The 7,646-nt window shown below is 31.0% G+C and overlaps 1 long non-coding RNA gene across 1 annotated transcript; it reads left to right on the top strand.

Moving 5' to 3' along the window:
- Positions 1-1,027: 1,027 nt before the first annotated feature.
- LOC118269950 (uncharacterized) lies at positions 1,028-2,536 on the top strand. The gene is made up of 2 exons (XR_004783162.2): positions 1,028-1,107; positions 1,618-2,536. It is a non-coding gene; the product is annotated as an uncharacterized LOC118269950 (long non-coding RNA).
- Positions 2,537-7,646: the final 5,110 nt, after the last annotated feature.

Raw genomic sequence — 7,646 nt, 5'->3', positions numbered from 1 at the left:
TGTAGATCCTAGCCTACAGAAGTTGCAGCGGTAGACTGTAGCGGGCTAGTCCCATTAAAAAAATATATATAGATGATTGAACTTAGTCTCCAACTCAGCCAGGTAATCACAATAGATGTAGGATGGGCCCCATATCATGGAAATCAGCTTGAATACCAATTCTATTCAATTTGTTTAGATCTATGGATCTATGAATTGATTTTATTCTCTGAAGTTTTGGATAAGTATTGGAAATAAATACATATACATATTTATCCACTTAAAATTTTACCAATTTCCGCATTTTCATAAGATGACATTGTATAATGTCAAGAAAGAAGGTACTAAAGTAAAGTAAAGTAAAGTAAAGTAAGAAAGTACTAAAAATATTAATATGATTATAGGTAATATTCTTTCAGTAATGGAATCCCAATAGCCTGTCATGTTTTGAAGCTTAGTGTTCTTTTTTTATTTGGTACTGAAAAGTAATTTAGCAAATCACCTTACTCTTCTAAACAAATTGTCGAAGTAAAAACTAATATTGGTAAAAAGAACTCGAAAAAAATTAAATTCTTAAGACATGTTTTAGACAATTAAGACGGGAAAGTGTCGATGTTTTCGTTATAAAATCATTCAAATATGACGAGGGTAATAATTATAATTTCTAACCGTGATCATCCCACTGTAGGGCAATAGCCTCCCTACCTACCTTCCTCTCCTCTCTGAGCAAAGCTTACGCTGCAATGGGACGTTCACATCAAAAAATAATAATAATTAGAAAAAAATTACTAAACATTATTTTATTCGCCCTTTAACTTAGTATTTCACAACAACCTCTTATACACTCATTCTAGAAAAATCAATAACTGCAATATTTACATAGAATTAATCAAAATAGACAAGCAAAGAAAACCCAAAGATGGCATATCATTCAACCAAGACGTTTGGAGATCAGGAATTTCCAAATGCAGAAGCTTTTTCTCACAGATAACTACTTCAAGATAAAACGTGGACAGCTGTTATCTCCTTACTGCCGTATTTATAAACTAACAAATTCAGCAGAGTGTTAGTAACCAAATAACTGTTAAACGTGTAGTTTGGGAACGAGGAATACCTTTACAAATACAGGTAAGCACACGTGCTAATTTTAAATATTTTTATTCATTATTTTTGTAACGTAACAAATCTACATGTCCAGGCTCATGGTCATTTGAAACGAAATTTTTTTGCCTTTGTTTTCAATGACATCTATGTTTTGATTTTAAGGGTGATATTCCCTATAAATATTTTGTACCCCTTAAACTTTCTTTCAATATGTTATTTATTGTTATTTATTTATTACGCTTAAGTTAATCATGTTGAAATGACCTTTATTGACATTAGAATTATTATATTTTCGTTTATTAACAAGAATATTTTATCACCCAATCTGAAAATAAGCCCTTAATATTTTCACATTGTATAATCATTTTTATTTAAAAAAAAACCAATAGTAAATAGTATTAACACATTAAACGTCATGGGGGCAAAAGTGACCGACTCTTGCGGAGAATTTGGCTTCAACAGATTTTTGTTGACAATCAAAGTAAAAAGAGAATAATTATCAATTACTTAACATACATTCTTCTTTTGTCACAGAAATGTCTGGACCCGGTGAAAGAAAAGAACAGAAACCCTACAGGCCACCACCATACGAGAGGCCATATGGACCACCAGACAATCCTAAGGACCGACCAAGAGCATAAGAATAGATATATTATAGGTTTAAACTGCAGTTTTATAATTTATGAACTTAACGAAGGAAAGAAGTCATTAAAATGTGAAAAGGACTCAATAAAGCTTGAACAAAATCAGAAGGGAATTAAAGCAGTAGATTCATTGAGTAAAGATAATCTTTACTTGCGTGAGAAAGGAAAAATGTGAAACTCATTCACTTGAAAAATCTGAAGAAGACTGATATACGCTGTGCGGTATAAAAGTCCCTGAAGAGAAAAAACAGATTTGAAGAAAAATGTTTGAATAAAATGGAAGAGATGCAGAGGAAAATAATGTGATCCAATTTGGACCATATTTAATTGATCATAGAGTCTTGATTCATATATTTTGCACATTGACCTCAAAATCGTCAACAGAAAATGAATAATATTTTTAAAATCAATTTCAACCTCTTCTACAACTACGCTTTCAAAAGAACTTTTTTCGAGAAATTACAAAATGAAACGTAATGCTATTTTACTACAAAGAAAAATTGATTCATCTCCACCAATGTTTGGAAAAACACTCACACATGGAAACTTTGGGAAATTCCTTGAGATAAGTGCAAGATGTATAAATATTTTATTACAATCAATCTATCTATGACAATAAGATATGTATCGATGATTGCTATGTATGTCCTTATTTGGAATGGAAAACAGAATAATTTTCGTATAATTTTCATAAATTGTAAAACTGGTTAGGCTAAGATTTCAAATTAATGATCATAAAATTAATTGTAAATATATTTAAGGATTAATTTGTAGAATCTCTAATAAATTATTATATTTATATAACATTACATAATTTGTATTATTTTTAGTTCTTAGCTATTAAAATGGTACCTCTTCTTGGAACAATCGAAACACTTTGTAAGTCATATTATTCAATATAAGGAATCGAATTCTTTGCCTGAGTCTTCCTGAGTGGGTATCCAAATAAATAGATTGCTTATGGGCAGACATTTTCTATCGTAGCGCATCATTACCACCAAGCGAGATAGCGGCCAAACATGGACCCATCAAATATAATATAAAAAAATATATGAATGTATTCTAGTGTGGCTGAGAACAAGAATTTTTAAAGACCAGTGTTAGCCACACTAATAGAAGATACTACAAAGATATTAAAGTCAATTCAAAACATAATTATTATCTAGCTAAGAATGCAAAATGGCATCGAATCACATCTCACATCACCCGATCTTTAAAAATGAACCATCATTGGAAATTTTATTAGATTAGGTTCGATAACGTGTAACCTACTTCTGACAAGGTCTGAAAATAAATTCAAGATAGCAATAGTTAAAGGTATAATTTATAAACATCATCATGACACCTACAAAAACGTTATAAAGCATCCAAGTTCTTTAGGAATGGATTAAAGTCACAAATATTTCTAAAGGAAGAAAATGTGATCTAAAAATATGAATAAAATGTGCGAAATAAAGAAAAATACAACCAACCAAAGTATAATTGAGAATAAGAAGAAAACATATCTACATTAGATCTTTGCGAAAACACTATTTAATTTTTTATTTATTATAGAAAAACAAGTATTTTATTTCGCTTGTACTGGGTTCCTTTACTTAACACATTTTTATCTTTATAATAAATCTAAATCATCTGTATTAGAATTATGCTGTACGTTATAACATTCAGCATGGTTCCAAGTAACATGGCGTAGCTTAGTTTAAATAAGTTGCAAGCAGTGAACTGCAGGCGGTCGTTGCTAACTAACTCCTTGAACGTCTCCAAAATTGTCTTTTTTGACGGCACTGAAATAAAAATAATATATTACTTAGTAAATAGGTACATTATTCATTAGATTAAGTAAAGTCAAATTAAAGACCAATTGAAAATAACAAAACCATTAAACTCAGCTAAAGTATTACGAATCCATACACATATTCCATAATACATATAATAACTGTGAAATTACAATCAAACATTTAAGCGTGAAACGATAGCAGGGGATTTATTTTAGAGTATCGGAAGTGAAAATTAGGGGCACCGGTTGTCTCGATTTTCCCGTATTTAAATAAGCCTTGAATAAAATAATAGAGTGCAATTTTTAGTGATATTGTATATTTTTAAAAGAAATTACATACCACATTTAAAATCTATAAGACACTTGATAATCATAGTAATAGTTTGATCAACCTCTTTGTTCATTTGGTCGTTGATATAACATCCGAGGAAACACCAGTAGAAAGGCAGAATGCTTTTAATGATCACCAACCATTTTAGTGTGGCCTGAAAATTAATACAAATGGTAACTAAAAATAACATGACTATTGACTTCAAGACCAATAAACTAAATATATTAAGCAACAAATGACTATAAGACATAATGCATTACCAATTAGCTAATAGACTTAAAATAAGATGTCAGAACTTCACGGGGTTCAATCCCTAAAAACATGGATAATCCCTTTGTATATGTGGATATATCAAGAGGGATGGATAAGGGCTCAATTTATCGGGAGGAATAAGTGCACACACATATAAAAAAATCAGTATCAAATACAAATGTTAACAAAATTTTTTATAATTGTCAACCAACATTTTATAGCGAGCAATGAGTGGTTTGCTAGCGTAGTGATTGTCGAAACAAGATATAGGAGCGAATCTGCCTATAGGGAAAGGAAACTTTTTACAGTAGTGGACGTTGTTCCAGCTAATGATGTTCATGATTATGGTAAACAAGTAAAAATTTTATGACCGATTGACTCTAAACTACAAATCTTAATTAATTGCTGTTCGTTTGTCTCGCTAAAACTCGAAAAGGGCTGGACCAATTTTGGTCTTGAATTATTTGTAAAAGTCCATGGAAGGTTTAAAAGGTGAGATTTTTTTCCGAGGCGGTACAAAGTCTGCTAACGTGTTATAAAAATCTATAGTCCTTTCAAAATTAGGTATGGCAACGTTTTTGACTATGACTCATTCTTCGTTGTTTAAATCGTAATTCGAATGTGATTTATAAATAAGTCTCAATGAAATCATTGGTAACATTTGATTCACTTCAACATTATACATCAATATCGTCGTCATCATGCAATCTTATGAAATGCTACCACACTATTGTTAGAGTGGTAGTTCTTTGTTTCTACCACTATTTAATCTTTTACTAGTGTAAGATCTGTTTCATCATTTTGGACATTGGACCTTTCAATGGAGTTTCTTGCTCATTCTTCTCTATTCGAAGCTACACTTTGGAACGAGCACCTAGCTTCACTGACGGACAGACTGACCGACTATTATTTATTTCTTGATATTTGAAAACTATCTTTTTATGGTTTAATTGGAATAAATGATTTGACTTTGACTTCAAATATTTTATTACCTTGTAACCATGACATAATAATATGTGTATCTTTAGGTACAACATTCTTGCTTAAACATTAGTCTTAAGTAATTTTAGAGATGGATATTAAACGTTATTTAAGTCATTTACATTTATTTTCTTTAAATGCACTGTGCGTACAAACGGCGACTATTTACGACATAGTAACAATACGGTTCTTTTTCCAAAACTGGGTCATAGAATCTTAATTAACAACGAACATACATAAGACTACTGCAACGAGGGACGAACCCGGACATAGCTTAATCAAGCATCACTTCAGGAAATGTCACATGCATATATTTAAGTACTACCTGATTGGTCACGATAACTGTCACGCCAACCACTCCACTTACAAACATTAACCAGATCGATAAGAAAATCTGCAATAAGGAAGACATTATTGATGTGGATGATGTAAACATTACAAACATTCCAGCACCTATTGGAAAGATAGAAAATGATAGATGCTGTAAGCTCGTTAATAATATAATAAATAGTAAGCTTGTTAGCAATAAATGGTACATCTCGAATAGAATGAAAGATGTTAACAGTTCTTAGATGAGAAAATCGTCTTAATTGGCTATATATTTTATGTTCTACAATGTATCACATGCATGCCGAAATATTATAAAATGACAAGAACATTGTAGTAACTGATGCTATTAAGTAAATTGTTGGGTCCGACTATCAGTATCCAATAGCAAACACCAAACTTCGATAGATTCTAGTGCTGACTTTGCACTAGGATCTATCGAACTTTGGCTATCTAAAAATATTTTTTTTAGGCTAAAATATTGTGTCAGCCCAAGTAGAAAGGTAACGAGACAAAACTTATTGTTGGCCTTTATTTGGGATAATGTACTTGAAGTTCAAGTAGGTACTATATCAGTTTATTAAGTACATGTTTATAGAGGTTTTGATTTTCAAGTCATCACGTGTTGATTACAATATAATGTTAATATAACTTTAATCTGTTAAAGGAACAGCATAAAATCTTACCTGCAAACCGTAGCATTTTTCCAAAAGATGAAGACAAATGCTTAGCCTATCATACAGTTTACAAAGACATTTTAAATCAAGTTGTACAATGTTGTTTATTTCAATAAATTCAATACTTGGACTAAACATGTACTTAAAGATGTATTTCGTTTCTATTTTATCAGCTGAAATAATTTTAGAAACATTATCCTCAATTAGTGTTCTCGACAATTGGTGATTTATCACCTTCAGTAGCGCGGACAATAAATACAAATGCATGATTAAATGTAAAATTGATAGGAACGTTGGTATTCTTATCAGAAGAATAAATGGAGGAAAGTCATTCAATATTTCCATCACGATCAAAATTATGAACATGATCATTGCTGTAAAATACCACAAGTACATTTTATAAGCGAACAACTTTAAGACGTAGTCAGTGATGTTCAAGTGTTTGAAAATATCATCGAATACTTCATGAATGCTAATGTAAATGATTTCACTGTTAAAAAGATTAATTATTATGATTATAATGTTCACAAACAAATCAGTCACGTCTGGGATAATTCCCAGATCTTTCTTGACGTCAAATCTGAGAAGTCTATCGCGTAAGAATGCGTAGCTACTGATTAAGCCTGCTGCAAATAACAAAGACCAAATCTTAAGCCACGTGTTGATCTTGATGGACTTTCCTTTAGATGTAACTATGGGTTTTGGTAAGCCAAAAATATTGCTAATGATGGTGAACGGGCGAAAATAACGGTAGAACATGTTTTCACTCAGAAGACACAGATAAAAATGTAGGACATTGAAATAAATGTAGTAGGCAATAGCGGATTAATTGATTTTTTCCAATAAATTAATAACTAAATAGTAGTTCGATCAATTCAAAGTGTGATTACAAAAAAGTAAACATGGATTGTTACTTCAAAGGATTATGAACGTTAAATTGCTTTCAACTCAATTACTTTTATTTATGATTACCATGCGCCATGTTTTGAATTATTTTCTGTTTTAAATTAGAATTTAATGTGTGAATAATTGTAGGACGCTAACCCACGTCGTTCTGATTAATATTAGTCCGTAGATTCTTTGTGCTTGTAAGATGTTTTGGGGTGGGGAAATTCCTAGTTTGGGGTGACCCTTTAAAAAAAAAGAATAGAAATTCTAACAAATTTCTTTACTTCTATTACTATAAAATAATTAATAATATTATTTATAAAGTTGCCTTAGCCCGATTTGCATATCACACATACTATGCACAACAGTCAAAATTGTAATTTAGATCAACAAGAGGTATATTTAGAAGAACTCGGCATGTAGTATGTAGCTGTTTTTTATTATAATCTTATCACTAATATTGGAACACAATACCTTTCTTTCAAGTTCACGTATATCCGAATAGATGACGCTAATGTGCGCATTTTCCAATAAACTGATCATATTTTTCAAGAACACGCCCTGCTCCTTTTTTAAGTCGGTCAAAAATAGAGACTGACTGATTATTTTTAGTACCTATATTCGATGGATCGATATGAATCTGTAAGCCGTCCCTTTGCTAGTAAAAGGTTTCTTGTCATATAAAT

This window comes from Spodoptera frugiperda, chromosome 30 (genome assembly GCF_023101765.2).
Source record: "Spodoptera frugiperda isolate SF20-4 chromosome 30, AGI-APGP_CSIRO_Sfru_2.0, whole genome shotgun sequence".
Lineage (NCBI taxonomy): Eukaryota > Metazoa > Arthropoda > Insecta > Lepidoptera > Noctuidae > Spodoptera > Spodoptera frugiperda.
Note: the sequence above shows the minus strand (reverse complement) of the source record. Positions and strands in the feature narration are given on the sequence as shown.